At 37.2% G+C, this 21,201-nt stretch overlaps 1 protein-coding gene across 1 annotated transcript in view; it reads left to right on the forward strand.

Annotated features, from left to right (window-relative positions):
* LOC139160966 (rho GTPase-activating protein 7-like) overlaps positions 1-21,201 on the forward strand; it is a 93,681-nt gene that overhangs the window by 561 nt on the left and 71,919 nt on the right. The gene's annotated exons all lie outside the window — the stretch shown is intronic.

Below are 21,201 nucleotides of genomic sequence, written 5' to 3' on the forward strand. Positions count from 1 at the left end.
TGACAACCATAAATAGCTACTATTTATGGTAAAGCCCAAGGATGACGTTAAGACACTGAATGATTTTTTAAAAATGTATGTGTTATATATTTGCATTGATATATACTATTGTGGGCTTCTAGCATCAATCTAAATACATATGGGGGGGGGGGAACCCGACAAATCCTAACTAGTGGTGCAATCGTGAGATGGCTGTGTTGATACTCTGACACTCAGTGGGAAAATCTGGTACTACCAGGTGAATATTTGATAAACTTATTCTAAAGTACGCCTCCTAGAGAACACTGTTTCCGAAACATATTGGCTTTTTAGCTTGATCTTATGTAACTCTTACCTATGGCTCTATTGGAAGGACATTCGAATCTTCAAAAGAAGAATTGGTTTTCTATGCTAACATTGGCAAAAAGTGTTGAGCTTCTCGAAGCTAAATGTCAGTTCTTGGTCCTTTCCAACTTTGCTGAGATGTAGGAATGTAATTTGGCAGCTTCAATGTTTACTTTGAGGTGGGTTCCATTCAGTCTGAACAAGATTCTACTTCACAGGTAAGTGAAGCAGGACTATGTGTGTGCCCATCTCTTCACTTAAGAGGGTCTCTTAGCTACTTCCTTTCTTGATCTGACCGCTTTGCCTCGTTCAAGTGAGCATAAACACTTTTGAGTTAGCTGCTTATATGGGCAGGTTAGTGACCAAAGTAGTAGGGCACTCATTCTTGATATTGTATGTTCATTCCTCTGGAGTTTATTTATTCATTTGTGGTCCTGGTTTGCATATAGGAAGAGGATAAGATTTTTGTGGTAGTAATAATAAGGAGTTCGGAAGGCAGTTCTACGACAAAGAAGAGATTTAGAATGGATTAAAGCAGTGGAATGTTTATTCATCCTCTGTAATGCCAAAAGTTTATTCTACTTTCTGGATGTGTTTCCTCTTTATTTGTCAAGGAAATGCCCCATTGGACTCTTCTTTTTAGGGTAGGGCAGGACTCACAAATGGCAGAAAGAACAAGCAAGGGTCACAGAAGATACAGTAGCATTGAGAAATCCTTTACAGGGCCTTGAGCTTTCTAGGTTTGGTTGCACTGTAAAAACTGGGATAAAGATGAGGGCAGGAAAGTAAAAGTGAAAGCAATCAAGTATTCTGTTGAAGAAATATAGACAACAATTCCTGTTGCCGGGACTTTGCACTTGCATCTACTTGTATCAATTAAAATAAAAACACCTTAAAGTTGAATTTTTTAAATTGGTGAATATCTTATATAGTAAAGGGTTTTTTAAAAGGCCTATAAATCCAGAATTCAGTGCCTTTGTCAACTGTCATCTAACAATGGCAAAAGGATTCCTTGCAATGTCCTTTCCCCCCCTGCCTAGTCCCTAGGATGCCACTGTTTCATTCTTATGCAATTAGTGAGACACGTTTACATTTCTGTAATGATAGCACTGTTTCATTTCTCTTTAACGCCAAGAGTATCCACCATCAGCAGCAAGACATGTAAAATCTGTTACACTTGGCCACCCATTTTGTTGCAGATGAGGTTGAATGACCAATAATAGGCTGGATCAGACAAGTCATTTCATGCTTGGTCATTTCAAGACACAACTTTTGCCCTTTGACTTCTGATTGCCCAGTAAACATCTGTTGCCATTCTGTTTTGATTCCATAAAGGGCTGGGTAGAGCATTGTTGGCTGATGGTCTTTTGGATCTGTGCAAGACAATAGCAGTTTATTTTTTTAACACTGTCTTCCACTTCCTCTCTCTCTCTCTCTTCTTCTCTCTTCTTCTCTTTTTATCTATCTATCTATCTATCTATCTATCTCTTTTTGTATCTATATCTATCCAATGATTTGGAACAGAAGCAGAAGAGGGAAGCTAGGGATTGGCAGCAATTTAAAGCTGATAACTCAGCAATAGGGAAATTGAAATATCTCAAGTATTTGAAAAGGGCTCATATGAAGGGAGTGCTATTTGCCATTAGCTCAAAAAGAGAGAGATAGAGAGTGCTGTTCACCCACTCCTCTGTAGAATTTGAGCAATTATTTCAAACAATAGCAAAATTTTAAAGTGTTTTTTTTTTAAATTAGCTCACTAAAGCAAGAACACATGGCTGTAATTACACAGACGAGTGGATATGTCAAAACCAGTTGTACATGATATTTCTTTGCCCCATAGGAATTAAATGAGACATCAATATATAATAAAGATAGTTATTATTGCCAAACTGGCTTCTTACCATCATGTATTTATGCTTGATTTTTGTGGATGCTATAGAACATAATGGTTTCCTTTTCCCAAGTTGTCTGGTAGATCAGCAATCTTCTTGTCTCCCACTAAGATACTATGGGATATTCCCAATACAAATGTGTTGAATAAAATACATTTGTAAGAAAACCATTCCCAAAATTCCATCCCATTTGAACACGACCAAGACAGAGACAAAATTCTATTGGTAGTGATTTAGAACCAATGAATTTCTTTAACTACTACTCAGTTTAAGTTAGAAAAGTGAATGGCTATTCCTAAAGGGTGGTGATGAAACCTACATTTGGAGACATACTGTCTTCATCTTTCCACTCTCAATACTTTCATTAAAGAAGGTATGCAGAGATGCAAAAATATATCTGCTGTAAGGTTTGATGCAATGAAGGATGATTTGATGCATGATACCTCACAAGACCTGACATGGCCATCTAGGGCTTAATGGAATTATAACATTGTACAGTCAGGCTTCTCAACAGCAGAAGACTGACATCCAGATGAATATTATCCATCAGCAATGGGAAGGTCACAGATGAATTCTTGTATGTGTTATCTTCCTAATTGCCTGAACAAAGGTAATTTATTCTGACTTTTTGGCTACTCTCAGCTTGTTTTCTGTCTTCCCAATGTTTTGAGGTCATCTTGAACCAAATAAATTTGTAAAACAGAAGGCTGAAAAGAGAATGCAAAAGAAGGAAAAGTACTTAAAGTACTTAAAATAAAATAAATCTCTCAGCTGCAATTGATTTGGAGACTGAATTAATGCCGACACATTGCCTCAAATTTCAGATGGCAATACATTTTTTTTTCTTCAAGAAAGAGTTGGGAAAAAACTCTCTTCTTTGATGGTAGGATATACAGGTAATCTCTGCCATGACAGCTACAATTAATCTGACATGAAACAATCAGTTTCTTCTGCTAGTGGGAAAAATCAGAATTTTCAGATTGAAACTAAAGCATTCTTTTCATGAAAGAAATGAAAGTTTCAGACGTAATGACAGTAAGAAATGACTAACTTCCAGAAACTAATTTTATAAAGAGGAGCTTTATGGTTCATTCACTAAGTGATGTAGCCATCATTTTATGTTCATCTCAACTGGGAAGCAAGATGTTCTTACAGGTGTCAGACAGCTGGTATTTTTCCTGCTTTGAAAATGAAAGCCTGACTAAATACTCGTGGTGTTAAGTATGTATCTGAGAAATGGAACTTAATACGGGCACTCCTACTTTACAGGAAAAGCACCTCATTGATTAGAGGAGAAGTGATCAAAGGATAAACAGTGACCTCACTTCCTTTTCCTTAACTTAGGGTGGAGGGAGATTTTGCAGAAAACCTCCAGGCATTTTCTCGTGGCAGATTTCTTTTTTCTAAGGGTGGGCAGGAAATTGCTGCTCCTCTCTTCAATCTCTGTCTCATGGCAAGAGAGCAGACTAAGGATACTGCTTGGTAAGAGAACATCAGCAGAACTCTTAACATTGTGGGAGATGAACTGCACTAGCCTACGCCAACACAAGTTTTAATAAAAGTCATCCATGAATTGCAGTTCATAACAGCTTGTGTCTTAAAATAAATTTCTCCAGTTGACTTTTTTTTGTTCTAATAAAGGGGAAATTAGCTCTGTTATCTTGATTAACAGCAGGAGATACAACCTGTCCTCCTTCCCTAATGTCTACTAGCATCATTACCCAAATTAGGTGTTCTGTCGGGCTCTCTGGTAGAATCCTCCCAAAAATTCACAGGTACAAATTTCAGACACACACACACATTTGAAAATTCAAAACAATGTTCTTTATAATGAAAATTCACTTAAACCAAACCCTCTTTTGGTATAGCAAAGAACAATCCTCTCCAAACAAACTGGTAATTTGTACAAGTCCCTTATCAGTTCTGTGATACTTAGATTGCAGCTGTGAGGCAATTCACAGTCCTGCTTCTTTCACAAAGTGAAACACACTTTGCTCTGGTTTAGTTTCAAAGCGGGGAAAAATCAGCACACAAAAGGTCAAAGTCAGTAAAGCAGTCACGAAACACAACGATCAGATAATCCTCCACAATGGCCAAACCCACAGGCTGCTCTTTATAGCAGCCTCACTAATTACCACAGCCCCACCCAACCACAGGTGGCCTCATTTTCTTTGATAATAATCTCTCAGTTGTTGCTGCCTATGCATCGCTCTCCGCATGCGTGGCTGTATCATTAACTCTTGTTCTGAATCCAAGGAGGAGCTAGGTAATTGAACTCCTTCTGAGCTGTCTGCCCCACTCTCCTCCTCCCTGACACTCATGTCTTCTTGGTCAGAGGAGCCTTCATCAGCAGATTCCACCAGGGGCAAAACAGGCCTGCAGCATGTGGATGTCTCCCCCACATCCACAGTCCTTGGGGCAGGAGCTAGGCCAAAGCTAACCACAACACTAGGTAAACATCATGTGTCGCTAGCACTGATGATGTTACCTAATTTAGGTAATGAAATGTCTCCAGAAGCATTAAGGACTCCTGATTTCAACCCTGAGCTGCAAACATTCTCCTTTATTGATAACACAACTCTGCAATGATTTCATCTACCAGGGCAAGAAAGGTATATGAAAGACTGCTGCAAAGTGAGAGAAAGTAAGGAGGTGGCTTTTTTCATTATAATCTTATGGACTACAGAAACCACATCCCTTCACGAAGGCGTAAGTCAGTGTGTCTCAAATAGTGGGCTGCCCCCCAGGGGGGCATAGAGCGATGCCAGGGGGGCACATGACCCGGGGAGGTGCTGCAGGGAGTAGGGCTTTTTTGCACCAATCAATGGCACACAGCACTGAGTAGGAGATATTAAGTGCATATAGCAAACCTTAAGAGACACCATGGAAAAATATTTAAGAGGGATGAAAAAAAGGAGGAAAGAGACGGAGATAATGAGACAAACGGAAGTCTCACAAAAGCTAAGATGAGAAAATATGATGAAGTGTATATAGCGCTTGGCTTCACTGTGACTACGGTGGCAGAGAAAGAAAGATCGGTATGTTTACTGTGTCTAAAAATGTTGGTAATAGACAGCATGAAGCCAAATAAATTAAGGCATCACTTAAACACATTACACCTCAATCATGCTGATAAGCTGCTTGGGCTTTTTCAGTGAAAACATGCTGAATATTGCAAACCATCGTCCCAGCGGAGACTTGCGGGGGAGGGGTGAAATGTTTTTTTTCTTCCTGGTGGGGGGATAGCAGAAAATAATTGAGAAACACTGGCTTAAGTACACAGGAATAGTTTCTTTCTCTTTTGTAATTCATCCTTCATTGGTACTCAAAATGTTGGAAGGAGCAAAGAGAATAAGAAAGTAAAGACGTTTCTCTTTTCTTTTCTTCCCTTCCCTTTTCCTCTCCTCCTCTCCTTCCCCCCCCCCTTCTCCTGTCTTCCATCTCTGTTTTTGCATCTAATGTCTGGCTAGTGAAGCAGGAAGGGTTAGTTTTCCAAAGGAAGGACTTTTTAACCAGCTTTGACTTTTCTCCTATATGCATATGCATTCTCCAATAAGAAATCTAGAACATTTTGGCCCAATTTTTCCTATGAAGGAGTAAATTTTGATGCTGCATAAACAGGAAGTAAGCAAGTGAGCAGAAACTGGTGGCTGACCACATTTAGTCTTTGGACAACAGCATAAGCTTTATCATGCCTCCTAGGTTGCTGATTAGCAAAGGTCAGAAGTAAAAGAAATTTGGACTGTTATTCACTTTTTCTTTTGCATGCTGTGCTGAGCCCTCTCCATAGAATGACACAACTTTAATAGAGACAGGTTTCAGAGAATTCCTGTTTGTGATGTTTTTCATTTTATTTATGTTTATATATCAAATTTAGAAACTATCCATCTCTCACACAGAAAGACTCTGGGTGGAGCTCCCTTTACATAGGTTTAAAGAAACCCAACTCCAACCAATTCTGGATGCTTAACATAACCAAAAAAGCTAGAATAGAAAAGCCATACAAAACAAGGCAAAATCTTACAAATGTTCGCCACCTTTCAGAACATTATTATAGTAGAAACCACTCAGATTTCTTGGGAATACAATTCCAGAGGGCAGGAAATATGATAGACAAGGCTTCCAAGAATCCAATGAGAGAACTGAGAGTATCCAGGTTGCCAGATAATATTGGACAAGGGGAAACAATCAGAGTTGGGTGATCCCTCATGTGCTACACTATTAATGACTTTTTAAGGAAGCCATAGGTACTTTGTTATAGATGTGGAAGCAATTGGCAACCAATGCAGTTCATGATACTATATATACCATAGCAAGTCCATTACTGCTCATGTCACTACATTATGGAGCAGCTGGATCTTCCAAATGATTTTCAAGAGTAGCTCCAAGTGTTGTAGTATTCCATTTGTGAGATGACTACTACATGATTTATGCAATTAATATGAGTCCAAGATGACACCCAGATAATAAGCTTATAGGACTCTCTATTCAGATAGCTATATACTGTATCCATAGGTGGGCTACTGCCCAGATGGGGGGGAGGGGGAATGCAGTGGGGTAGCGAAAATGGAGCTTCACCCCAGAGCACCCAATTTGCACTGAAAGATGTTGAAAGCAAATGCAGGGCGTCCTGCATAAGCCACACCCACAGTGTAGTAATAAAAATTTTGGTAGCCCTTCACTGACTCAGATTCTGGATCTTTAATGCCATAATGAAAAGTTTGTTATTGTTGATTTCATGTTGGAATCCTTTTCATTGCAAGTAATTCAAGGAGGATAGTTTTGATACCACTATATTTATTGAACAAGGTTTAACACTCAAGAGCCATCACTGCATCTCCAAATAATAATAATAATAATAATAATAATAATAATAATAATAATAATACCATATTTAATAATAATAATAATAATAATATAACCATATTTAATAATAATAATATAACCATATTTAATAATAATAATAATAATAATAATAATAATAATAATAATAAATAATAATAATAAATAATAATAATAACAACTGTTCTGTCGAGCTCTCTGGTAGAATCCTCCCGAAAATGCACAGATACAATTTCAGACACACACACGTTTGACAATTCAAAACAATGTTATTTATACCGAAAATGCAAATAAACGGAGCACTCTTTTTGTATAGCAAAGAGCACTCATCCCCAAACAAACTGGTAATTTGTACAAGTCCCTTATCAGTTCTGTGATACTTAGCTTGCAGCTGCGAGGCAATTCACAGTCCTTCTTCTTTCACAAAGTGAAACACACTTTGCTCTGGTTTAGTTTCAAAGTGGGGAAAAATCAGCACACAAAGGTCAAAGTCAGCAAAGCAGGCACGAAACACAACGATCAGATAATCCTCCGCAATGGCCAAACCCACAGGCTGCTATTTATAGCAGCCTCACTAATTACCACAGCCCCACCCAACCACAGGTGGCCTCATTTTCTTTGATAATAATCTCTCAGTTGTTGCTGCCTATGCATCGCTCTCCGCATGCGTGGCTGTATCATTAACTCTTGTTCTGAATCCAAGGAGGAGCTAGGTAATTGATCTCCTTCTGAGCTGTCTGCCACACTCTCCTCCTCGCTGTTACTCATGTCTTCTTGGTCAGAGGAGCCTTCATCAGCAGATTCCACCGGGAGCAAAACAGGCCTGCAGCATGTGGATGTGTCCCCCACATCCACAGTCCTTGGGGTGGGAGCTGGTCCAGAGTTAACCACAACAAATAACCATACTTGAGAGAGACAGTTTTATATAGTGGCTAAGATGCTGGTCTAGAAATTAGGAAGCTGTGTGTTCTAGTCTAGCCTTAGGTAGAAAACTGGCTAGGTGATTTTGGGCCAATAATATCTCCATGACCAACCCTCCTTATAGGGTTGTTTTGGCAGTAGGAAATTGCTGCCTTGAGTTACTTATAAAGTAATAAAGGTGGGATAAAACTCTAACAACAAAATAAATAATTATTCTCTGGAAATGCATCTGGCTTTAACTAAGCTCAAAAGAAAAACATAGGGAAAGTTTGTTTCAAATTCCGTCTCATGTTGAATGTCATATTGGAGTCTTTAAAATGACAGTGACCTATGACACATAGCGTGTTTTCTGTCTTTATAGACATGGAGAGTGCAAAAGGAATTGTTTAGGAAAAGAAATGTGCAATAGGAAATATTAGGATAAAAGTGCATGGTTAGATTAAAGTGACAAATAGCATTTCTACAACACAATCAAATTCAGCTTTATATATACAAACACAACTGTGTTTTGTTTTCTTCTATAAACTTTGAGGTAGAGTTTCAGAATTTCCTACGTATATCCATTTCTAATACATGTCGCTATTTGGGATCATAAAACAAACGGCATACATACTTGTTCAGTACAAAGAGCACATTTGCAAAAGCAGTCACTATGTGCTGTGGAAGCCAACCTAATTTTAAGCAGGTTTCCAGGGAACTGTTTAGGCATTTTCCATTTCAGTGGGTAAATGAATGATTGCTTAATCCAATCTCTTCTCACTGGAAAAGCGCACTCCCTGAGTACATAGTCAAATGCTGTTTTTATGTATCTGACCCAATTCTCAGGATTTAGTTTGGGATTCTACCAGAAATTATCTTAGAGGAAAATCCAGGCCTATCATTTAATTTTCCTTCTAGTAATCTTGCTGCATGCAGAGTAATACCCCACATGTAGTAAAAACTTTTTCATCAAAACAGAGCAGATATTGCTCTTTGATTCTGAGAAGACAGGGAGTAACAGGATAGTATAGGAAGAGTAGGGACTAGGTACATAGGCTCAGAGATACTGATACTGTTGTAAGAAATACTGTAGCAAACCAGCAATTTAAACTATTTATTGTCCAGCGGGGAAGCCAGCAGTGAACAGTCCTCTAAAAGTTAGTTCTCACACTGTCAAAAGTAAACAACCTGATGGAAGACCAGGCTATTACCAAAATGAGGAGCAGATGGAAACTGTATCTCTGGACCAAAAAAGGATTTGCTTCTAACCCTTTACATGGACTGTGTGGGAGGAAAAAGTGCTAGAAATTCAACTATTGATTGCTAGACATACAGAGAACTCACATTTGATTCATAGCAGCTGCTGGAACCCTTTCGCAATGGCTTCATAGTTTTGCCGCAATAAATCTATTTCTCTGACCCTTCATGTCCTGAAAAATGCATTTTTGCAATGTTTTGCCTTATTAGCAGAGAGAGCTCTAACGAAGCCTTCTGCTGCAAGCTAACCAAATCACAAACAGCCGTTGTGTGCGAAATAGGGCTTTTTAAATGCTTGTAAACTTATATTTGGGGACGATTTCTACAGGTGACCTCTGATCTGCTAATAGCCCAGAGGCATCCTCTAAGCCACGGGTGTCAAACTCATGGCATCAGGTTGCCATCATGTGACATTTTGAGACATTTTTTCCCCTTCATGGAACTGGGTGGATGCGGCCTGAGCATGACGCATCTGGCCTGTGGCCCACCAGTTTGACATCCCTGCAAGCAAAGGAATGTACAGTACTTGATACCAAAAGTATTATAAAATACTGAGCATATTTAAACCAAAAGCTGTGCAGAATGTGATAATTTTTCACTCTTTTGCTTAAATGTACATCATTCAGCTTAGTTGAGGAAGCTATACTGGTGTCGGTTTTCACTAAATGACGGTGTTGAAAGACGTACACACCAAGATTTGTTTTCTGTGCTGACTAAAGAACTCTCCCAGTATGTCACGTGTGTGCCAGAGGGGGGCAGCAAAGGAGCTGCAGGTACTTTTTTCTACTATTGAAAAAGGAACTGAGATTGTCAGCAATTTTTTTTTTTTTTTTGAGAAACTGATATTCACTTTCCTTGGAAGGAAAAAAAACACTGCAAAGCTTGTGAAAAGCCACCCAAAGGCAGTGTTTTTTTGTCATACAAATGGCATAATTGCTGTTTTCATCAGTATCCATGCAACTTCTTGTGCCTGGTTGCGTGTTGCAAATTAGAACAAGTACATTGTTCAGCATTTACATAAATAAACATAAATACTTCATACGCCTATAAAGTAGTTTGGTGGTCTTTTCTTTTTATTTGAATTCAGTCATGCCCTGCTTGTAAGGGGTTTAAAGATATGTAATACTGGTGGGAGGGGGGAAATCTAACAGTGTGTGACTGAGGATATTAAAAGCCTAACACCTGGGCAGTGATAAAATGTTATCCTTAGCCTTCACTGCCAAATAAAAGAAATTCAAGAGATGCCTTGTTTAACCCAACTTCTCTATTTTTCAGAAAAGGAGCAATGGAAACCTTGCATTTTGGAATGAGTCCACAAAAAGCCAGTTTTGTATGGTAGTTAATACAAAGATAGAAACAGGAAATTGTGAGTTCTGCTTCCACTGGGTGAGGTTGGGGCACCTAAACTTAGTCAAAACCACCTCACAGGATTTTTATTATGTAGGGAAAATAGGACGATGAAGAATTATTATATTTGCTGCCTTGAGTTATTAGAAAGAACACAAGAAAGAAAGAAAGAAAGAAAGAAAGAAAGAAAGAAAGAAAGAAAGAAAGAAAGAAAGAAAGAAAGAAAGACATTTCACATTACCTAGTTGGAAAAAGACAGTTCCTCAGGAGGAACTTTGTTTGTTTTGCATTGATGTAAATAGCCAGAAATGTGGGTTTTTGTGTTTCAAGATTGTACAAGACTGTGGCATGTTTCTTAAAAATAGGTTGGCCACATCCCATCCCTGCTTATATGTTAGCCTAGACCACTGATGGCAAACCTTTTTTTCCTTGGGTGCCAAAAGAGAGTATGTGTGTGCTATCAGGCTCGTGTTTCACACACCCCAGAGGATCTCTGGAACCCAAAAATGCCCTCCCAGAACCTCTGTGCAAGCTAAAAATCAGCCGGCTGGCACACACATGCATGTTGGAGCTGAGTTAGGGCAACAGATATGGTTCTGAGTGCCACCTGTGGCACCCGTGCCATAGGTTCGCATTCACTGGCCTAGACTCTTCTTCAGTAGTACTATGAACACTCAGTGGCAAACTGCAAGACAACATTGATATCATTTTTGGTAGGAAACAAGTGAACAGAGAGCCAGTATTTTCAGTCTATTGTAGGATTAAGATAGCTAAAGGGAATACTAAACTCATCTAAAGCTAAAGAAATTGTGAAAAAATCCTTACCTATTTTTCCATTGAACTAATTATATTGCTGTTTTGTCTGCTCTGATTCTTGGTTGACAGAAATAAGCTTAATTAGCTGCTGAAAAGCACTTGTCACTCAAGAAGAATCATTTTCCTTCTGTAGAATTTCTACAAAAATAGTTATTTAAAAAAAATATTTGGAATTTGTTCCATATACTATTTTAAGCAGTCTGCACCTCCAGTAATAATTCAAAATGAATAAATATTTGTGACCCAGACTTCTAAAACACATTTACCTTCCAGTTATTCCAGGTTCTCCCCAAGTCTGTGCATTTTTATAGAGACACTGGAATCTTCTGGTGGCATTACTTGACATAATCATTCTTTGTGTACGTGTGTGCCTGTATCTCTGTATGCTGCCCCAAATCTTTGGAGAACAGCGGCATACAAATCTAATAAATTGATTTGATTTGAATTGAATTGAGCGTTTTCTCCCCATGTCTGCCTGGCAAATTCTTAAAGTATTCTTGACACGATTACAGAAGTAGTTGGCCATTATCTCTTTCTTAGGCCAGTCTTCCTATTTCTAGCCTGGTGCCTTAATCACTACACAAACCATTTTCTTCATTCTTTTTGTGTATATACTAATTTCTAGATGCCACTGCATTCTGGATATTTTGCACTGTTTTCCAGGTTCTGTTCTCTCTCTCCTCAGGATTCAGCTTAAAGTCCTCTGGATCAGGTTGGCAAGGCTACTTCCAAACATTTCCTAATTCTGAGACAAAATCCAACTTTTGCCATGAGATCAGCATCATGGACCCAAATCAGCATGGCTTTTACTGAAGGCAAATCATGTCAGACTAATCTCATTGATTTCTTTGACTATGTCACAAAGGTGTTGGATGAAGGTGGTGCCGTGGATATTGCCTACCTGGACTTCAGCAAAGCCTTTGATACGGTTCCACATAAAGAGCTGATAGATAAATTAGTGAAGATTGGACTTAATCCCTGGATAGTTCAATGGATTTGCAGCTGGCTGAAGCGTAGACATCAGAGAGTTATTGTTAACGGCGAGTATTCTGAACAGAGTCAGGTTACAAGCGGTGTGCCACAAGGGTCTGTTCTGGGTCCTATTCTTTTTAATATGTTTGTGAGTGACATAGGGGAAGGTTTGGTAGGGAAGGTTTGCCTATTTGCCGATGACTCTAAAGTGTGCAATAGGGTTGATATTCCTGAAGGCATCTGTAATATGGTAAATGATTTAGCTTTACTAGATAAATGGTCAAAGCAATGGAAACTGCAGTTTAATGTTTCCAAATGTAAAATAATGCACTTGGGGAAAAGGAATCCTCAATCTGAGTATTGTATTGGCAGTTCTGTGTTAGCAAATATTACAGAAGAAAAGGATTAAGGGGTAGTGATTTCTGACAGTCTCAAAATGGGTGAACAGTGCAGTCAGGCGGTAGGGAAAGCAAGTAGGATGCTTGGCTGCATAGCTAGAGGTATAACAAGCAGGAAGAGGGAGATTATGATCCCGCTATATAGAATGCTGGTGAGACCACATTTGGAATACTGTGTTCAGTTCTGGAGACCTCACCTACAAAAAGATATTGACAAAATTGAACGGGTCCAAAGACGGGCTACAAGAATGGTGGAAAGTCTTAAGCATAAAACGTATCAGGAAAGACTTAATGAACTCAATCTGTATAGTCTGGAGGACAGAAGGAAAAGGGGGGACATGATCGAAACATTTAAATATATTAAAGGGTTAAATAAGGTCCAGGAGGGAAGTGTTTTTAAAAGGAAAGTGAACACAAGAACAAGGGGACACAATCTGAAGTTAGTTGGGGGAAAGATCAAAAGCAACATGAGAAAATATTATTTTACTGAAAGAGTAGTAGATCCTTGGAACAAACTTCCAGCAGACGTGGTAGATAAATCCACAGTAACTGAATTTAAACATGCCTGGGATAAACATATATCCATCCTAAGATAAAATACAGAAAATAGTATAAGGGCAGACTAGATGGACCATGAGGTCTTTTTCTGCCGTCAGACTTCTATGTTTCTATATTTCTATGTATGCCAGTAGCAAGGATTCCCACTGTCACCATTTGTATAACCAGTTATTTATGCTCAATATTCTACCCATGTTCTTAACCCTGTTGTTCTGCTCAAAAACACACCCTAATGTTCTGTTCCCGGGTCTATTTGACCCAGACCGCAAATTGTTCATTTTAGGTACTTATATTTGGTCTTTTTGAAAGTTTTTTTCACTTGGAACCAAGTCTGAACATTTCTGCACACATTGAAATGAAAATTGAAATGAAAAAAATAATGCTTATTGGTTTATTTTGCTGATAAAATGCACCCCCCCATTTTTGTGAATTCTTTTTCAATTTATAGATAGTTTTTCTTGCAAAATGCGATCTATTTTACTAAAGTTGGTGTGGGATTGGTAGCTTGAACATTTCTGAACATAATGATATGAAAATTGAACTGAAAAAATTGATGCTTATTTGTTTATTTTGCACATAAATTATCCCCCCCACTGTTTTCAATTATTTCAATTTATATAAAAATTATGCTGTTAATTTCAAAATTACATATTTGTTTTTAGTAAAATGGATTTCTTTCATAAAATTAGTTGTCTGGCTATCATGTGCTTGCTTTTCAAAAGGATATTCCAAATATTTCTAGCCAAATATATATTAAAAGTGAAAATAATGGAACACAGCAAGGCCCAGGGGGGTGGCCCATTTGTGACCAAAATAAACAAATAAGCATCATTTTTTTCAGTTCATTTATATTTTTCTTATGTTCAGAAATGTTCAAACTACCAATCCCACACCAACTTTAGTAAAATTGAATGCATTTTGCAGGCTAAACTATCTATAAATTGAAAAAAAAAGTTCACAAAAAGGGGGGGCTGCCTTTTATGATCAAAATAAACCAATAAGCATTATTGTTCTCAGTTTAATTTTCATATCATTGTGTGCAGAAATGTTCAGTCTATTTTCCAAGTGAAAACAGTTTTCAAATTGACCAAACATAAGCACTTTAAATGAAGAATTTTCGGTCCGGGTCAGGGTGACCCAGGAACAGAACTTTAGGGACTTTTTTTCCCAGCAAGAAAGAAGCCCCCCAGCCCCAAATTCTCATAGAGAAAACCCCTGAAATGATGCAAAGTCATGAAATTTCAAGTTTCATATATGCAGGGAAAATTTTTACAGGGTCTCAAACTTTGATTTCGGGTCTAACAGACCCAAACAGAACAACAGGGTTGTGTTAAGAAGAAAACACTACTTTGCCATCAGATTCATCTCTTCTGTTCTTTTTGAATCACCAACATTGTTTTATTAAATGCCTTTAGACACGGGAGACCAAATGAATAAATTTGCAATGTTGTTAAATCAAATTAGGGACAAGCCAAGATAAATGGAGGGATATGCATTTATGTTAATTTTCATTCTTGCAAATGGGACTATTCTTTAAAAAGCATTCGGGGCTTTTTGCTTTCATGGATAAATAAAACCAGCTGTGTTTCCATGTTCACAGAACATATAACAAAAATAACATTTCTATTTATAAAAGAAAAAATATCTCCTGGGAATAATAAGTACTTGATAATGCCTTTCTATCATAAACTCTTCCTTCCATGACCACATCTTACTCTTACATGAATTTGGATAAAAATAGGTTTGGAAGTAAATTAGCTGTTAAATTAGTGGTTATTTTTATTATTTTTTCATGTGAAATCAGAATGGGTTCAAGAATGGCGAATTGACTAAGGCCACCTACTGAGTTTCATGGCTGACGTGAACTGATTTGGAGCTGAATCTGAGCTTCCCAATCATAAAATCATGTCTGCTCTCTGTTTATTCAAAATATGTAAGATCTATTCACTACCAGATATATTATGTGTCCTTCTTGGAATCATTTCAAGGTTATTATTCTTGTTTGTATGACTTAGAGAGAGGAGACCTCTATTATATTCAAGATCTTTTAAATTGCCTTACCCGAGAGGCAAAGTGCTCTTTTCTGATTATTGCTGGAAAAGAAAGGCATTAGGAGGTATTCTTTTCCTTCTACCAATGTATTGATGCAGGTTGCAGTTTCTAAAACTAGTTCAAAAAATCAGGATTTGTGGTACATATGCTAAGCTATGAATCTGTGGACCTGAGCATCATAGTGTTACTGATTGGTTGATTATGTGCCATCAAATCTTTGTTGACATTTAGCATTATTGCAAAATAATAGGTTTTAGAATAATTATATATTATTTAGATTTCTAAGACCACTAAAATTTGCAGTTGAATTGGGCAGCCTTGAAAATCTAAGCTATAATCTAGCTATTCCATAGACAAATGCTTCTTATCCTCAGTGACTTAATTTCAAATTAAATAAATCCCAATATTCTCCACTAATTGAAGGGAATCAATGTTTTACACATATATATAAAACTATACTTTCCTTTAATTATAATGTTCTGGCTACTTATGAAGTTCTGGCTTCATCCACTGTGCAGAGGAAGAAAAAACGTATAGGAAATGATCCAAATATTTCTAAACCTCTGGAATAGAAATGCAATATAAATACACATTAACGTTAAGGCAGAAGGGTTGAATGAAAATTCTTTACCGGAATTGTTCAGTATAGCTCATATTTAAGAACTAAACATGAGCTCATTTCCACCCTACTCCCTCTGCAAAACACAAAAGTATTTGTCAGCTTAAAAAATAGATTTACTCTATTAAAATACATGTAAGTTATGCAGTATATCATAGGAGTTCCAAATCACTGAGTGTTAATTGACATTTGGATGTTCTTAACCTTTAATTAAGGATGAAATCCAGCAGGTTCTCAAAGGTTCTGGAGAAAGCAGAAATTTTGAGTAGTTCAGAGAAACGGCAAATACCACCTGGCCCTAGAGTGGGGTGGGAATGGACATTTTACAATATCCTTCCCCCAGGAGTAGGGAGGGAATGGGGATTTTGTAGTTCCCTTCCCCTGCCATGCCCATCAAGCCACACCACACTCACCACACCCACTAAGCCACACCCACAGAACAGGTATTTAAAAAATTTTGAATTTCACCACTGCTTTGAATGTACTTCAAGATTCCCAAGAGAGAGAATTGTTCTGGTAAAGTACAAGTGTTCAGGTAGAATACATGATACTGTAGGTTTTGCAAATAGAGTATCTCTCTTGTGTTTATATCAAAAGATTTTTTGAAGGTAAGTTAACTTATCTCAAAAAGAATGTCACGATTTCTGGGAGTATATGCACTAAGGATAATTCTTAAGTAAATAGCTACCTGTTTAACCAAGAGAGCAAAAGATATGTACCTTTCACAAATACATCAAATAAAATGATCATGGCCAATATTTCAGCAGTTCTTTTTTTTAATGGGTAAATTATTTTTTCTTTTTTTATTCGTTTATAATATAATAAAACATACAAAAATGCAAAAGAAAATAGCAGGAAAATAAGAGAGGGAGGGGAGAAGAAAAAAGTGAAGGGAAAAGGGGAAAAAAAGAAATAAAAGAGATTTATTTTTTACTCCCTTTGGTGCAGTAGAACAAGATAATAGAATTAAACTTCAACTTTTACATAATAATGTAAACTATCTATTTGTATAACAACAAACCTATCTAATCAGTAAAGCCCAAAATCAAAGTTTCATTTTTTTCACCCCAATAACTAAGTCTAGAAGCGGTTTCCAAGTAGAAACAAAAGTAATTGTGGGTTTTTTGTTTGATTAAAACAGTCAATTTAGCTGTCTCTGCTAAGTTCATCAACTTTTGCACCCATTCATCCATTGTAGGAATCAAAGTGTCCTTCCATTTTTTATGCGTAATCTTGCTGCCATAAAAAAAATGGGCAAATTATCCAGATGTATTTAAAATATAACCAATAATAATAATACATATTTTTATATTCTGAAGAATACCATAAATTCTTTCCTTGCTTCCATTTGGTTTTCATGGGGAGAAAATTGGGTTCAAGATTCCTCTAGCCATTGTCTCATAGCTCATTACATCTCCCAAATTCCAGATCTTACCAAATCCATACATTATACAGCTCTGTTAGGGAAATGGCAGTTTTTTCTTATTTTTTCTTGTATTTTAAATTAAAACTTATATCAGCAATTTTTTAAAAAAATATGCAAGCATATTAATCATACATGCAAACATTAATTATTAAATCAAAATAATTACATATAAAATTAGCTTTTGGCACATTATAAAATTACAGTGATTTATTGGGTTTGTATGGCCAATTAATCATCACATTTCTTGAGATGGCATAAAGGGAGAATTAGAAACATCCCATAAAAATCCTCCTCCTCATCTTGCTCCATGGAATATAGAAGTTTGAAAGCCCATATGATACCACTGGGTTCACAAATCATCCTTGGCCAGGGTCAGCTGGAAGAACTTTAAGGCTTTCCTGAGAACTGTGGAGTTGGACTTCAGAGGAAGTGATATTCCAGCAAACAGGAATAGCAACAGCAACACATTCATTGAAGGATCCTGGAGTGCTTCTATTCATGGACAACCACTGAATATAGAAAACTGCTACTTGAACTGTCAATATATTTTAAATAGGATGCATGCAAAACTCAGCACCATTCCTTCATGCAGCTGTTGACAAAAACAGGATTGCCAACATGATTGTCAATGTCTGATGATGGATATGGCACAAAGAAGAAGTATAGAGAAGTATAGGGAAGACAATACAATGACATCACAGAACCTGCAACCAATCAACATATGAAAACCGGTTTCAGGAACTGGATATGTCTAGTTTAATGAAAAGAAGGAGTTGCCACAAAGAAGAGGGAGTTTTTTCTTCTGTACATGCTCAGAAGCTGAGTCTCCAGCACTGTGCATGCATCACCATCTTGTTTTCGGCTTGGGGAGGGGGTGTTAAAATATTTTTGGCACACAGCATGGGAGATATCAAACCAGCAGGCCCAAATGTCACATTTGTTACCCATCTTTGGTAGATGCGTAAAAAAATTAGACAATTTTGGAAATTTTAGACCAATTCATAGGATCTTTAAGATTAATGCACAAAAAATGGAAAGATTTGGCATTGTTCACAATGGAAGAATGTTTGGTAAAGATGAATTTGCAGAGGTGCCTAAATTAACTTCCTTGATCAGAGAAAATAGAGTTTGTTTGTTTGTTTGTTTGTTTGTTTGTTTGTTTGTTTGTTTGTTTGTTTGTTTATTACAGTTGAAAGGGATCCTGCAGGTCATCAAGTCCAACCCCCTGCTCAAGCAGGAATCCTACACCTCCCCAGCCAGATGACAGTCCAATCTCCTCTTGAATATGTCAAGAGTTGGGGCATCATTCACAACCTCCGCTGGCAGGCTGTTCCATTGGTTGACCTCTCTGACCATCAGGAAGTTCTTTCTTATTTCCAGGTCGAATCTTTCCTTGATCAGCTTCCATCCGTTGTTCCTCGTCTGGCCCACTGGTGCCCTGGAAAATAGTGTGATCCCCTCCTCTCTGTAGCAACCCCTCAAGTACCTGTATACTGCTATCATGTGCCCTACCCACCCTAGCAGCCCCTCTTTTCTCTAGGCTATCCATGCCCAGTTCCAGCAGCCTCTCTTCATATATCTTGGGTTCTAGTCCCCTTATCATTTTGGTTGCTCTTTTCTGTACCTTTTCCAGAGTTTCTGTGTCTCTTTTGAAGTGTGGTGACCAGAACTGAATGCAATACTCCAGGTGTAGTCTGACCAGGGCATTAATACCTCCCTAGTCTTGGAGTGTATCTACATTTACTGCCAGAAGCCCCTTATAAACCTTGAATAAAGAAAATAACGAAAGAAATTGTATTTGATTTCTTTTCTTTTTGCTTTATATTAGTTCTTGTTCATTTTTATCTTTCCTTTTAAATTGAATTTTAAAAGTGAATAATTACCTCATCTTAATTTCTGAGCTTTCAGTGAGATTACATTGTAATTATTTCATCACTGACTACAGTACTGTACATACAAGTCAATATGACTTAAAAATATTTTAACAGTTAATTATATTGTTTGATGTTTTACAGGCCAGTGACCATTTCCACCAGAGCTATAGATGCAAAGTAGGGATGCAATGTAGAAATAGCACAATAACCAGAAATTTTATAAAAACAGAACAACTATGAATCTATATTCTGCCGAGGAATAATGTGTAGCACGTTTACCATTTTGACATCCCTGGATTTATTGCTGAAGCTGGCACCTAACTGAGAATCATCTGCCAGGTGTAGAAACACAGAATGTTCAGGAGAACATGTCATGTTTCTTCTTGTTTTGGAACAGCCATGGAAACATCAAGTCTTTCTGGGATAGAATATTCATAGCCTATGTTGGAATTCAGAATACTTTAGAATATTAACTCTGGAAAAAGAGGAGTCAAATTACTTGGCTACTGGTTGGAATATTTAAAGTACTATTAAAAATTACATTGTAAACATAATTAGACTTCTGATTAAATATCATTCATCTTGCTTACCAAATCATCAGAAAAATATGATTTTTTGTGGTCTTGGACTCCTTTCTTGCTGCCCTCAGAAACCTTTCAAGACATCTTGGTAGATGACCAGACTGAGTCCGAAAGAGGGATCAAATATGTCATTAGTTCCTTCATCCCACAAGAGATCTAAGTCTAGCTGACCTTGAGTCCTTTTACAAACTCCAGATAATTTTCCTTGACCATTAGTAGTTCAGATTCTTGCAGACAGCTGAAGCTTTCAATAAATCTTTATACTCATTTGAACTACCTAAATCTCCTGATTTCCTAGTGCTTGACAATCTTTGCTGAAAACAGCAAATTTCTGCTATCTGGTTATGGAAAATTTGCCTCATTTATTTTTATTTTTTTAAAGTTATCCCACTGAAGGAACACATCCCATCCACTAATCTACTTCTTTAACCTCTATATGTAATGTTTTCCCCTTTCATTGTGTCAGCTCATTTGTAATCTGTTAACTGTCCTGATAGGATTCTGTTGAATATATTCCTTTGTGTTCTGTTAGGTTAGGTGAGTTGAATGCTTTATCATCTAACAACTTCAAAGTGTGATAGTTCCCACCTGTGAATAATTATGTGATTTGTAAATTTTCACTTAAAATGTTCCCATTTTTAAAAGTCAGGATAGCAGCTGGCTTTTCAGAATCAGAAGATTTGGTGCATTTACTTTCTCAATTAGTGTTTACAGCTTGTCTACATAACTTGATTATTATTTATAGCCCCTTCTTCAACATCATGCTTGCATGGCATTTGCATTTGTAAAACATTTTCTCCTAAACCTATTCTTATCTGGTTTGTTTCAGTGCCCTTAAATTGTCAAATGTTAGTTGATACTTCAGATATGAGAAGAGTGCATATAAAAAGGCAAAACGTGACAACATGAATGATATAGTTCTATTGGCTGAGAACTGAGGAATGCAATATATGTATTCAAAAGAAGAATGGCATAGAAATTTGGCACTAGAATGGAATTTTATTACAGCATTGCTTGGAAACTATCCCTGGTGGGAAATGGGTGGATCTATCTGGTGTAACAATTTGCACCGACAAGTCAGTCCTACATTGGATAGAGAGAGACAGTTGGATCATGCAGCAAATTTTGAGTGCCACCAAAGAGCACGGTTAGACATCTTATTTGCTATTACTGCATTTTCCAGTTGAGTATAGGGAATACAAATCCAATTACTAAATGAGTATCAAACAATTTTTTCTCATAAGGAATAATTTAGTCAGTAACAAGATAGCAATAAGATCTAGCTTGTGCATTGAGTCCAAAACAAACAATGATTATTGGGACAACATTTTCACATCAAAATG

This window comes from Erythrolamprus reginae, chromosome 2 (genome assembly GCF_031021105.1).
Source record: "Erythrolamprus reginae isolate rEryReg1 chromosome 2, rEryReg1.hap1, whole genome shotgun sequence".
NCBI classification, from domain to species: Eukaryota; Metazoa; Chordata; class Lepidosauria; order Squamata; family Dipsadidae; genus Erythrolamprus; species Erythrolamprus reginae.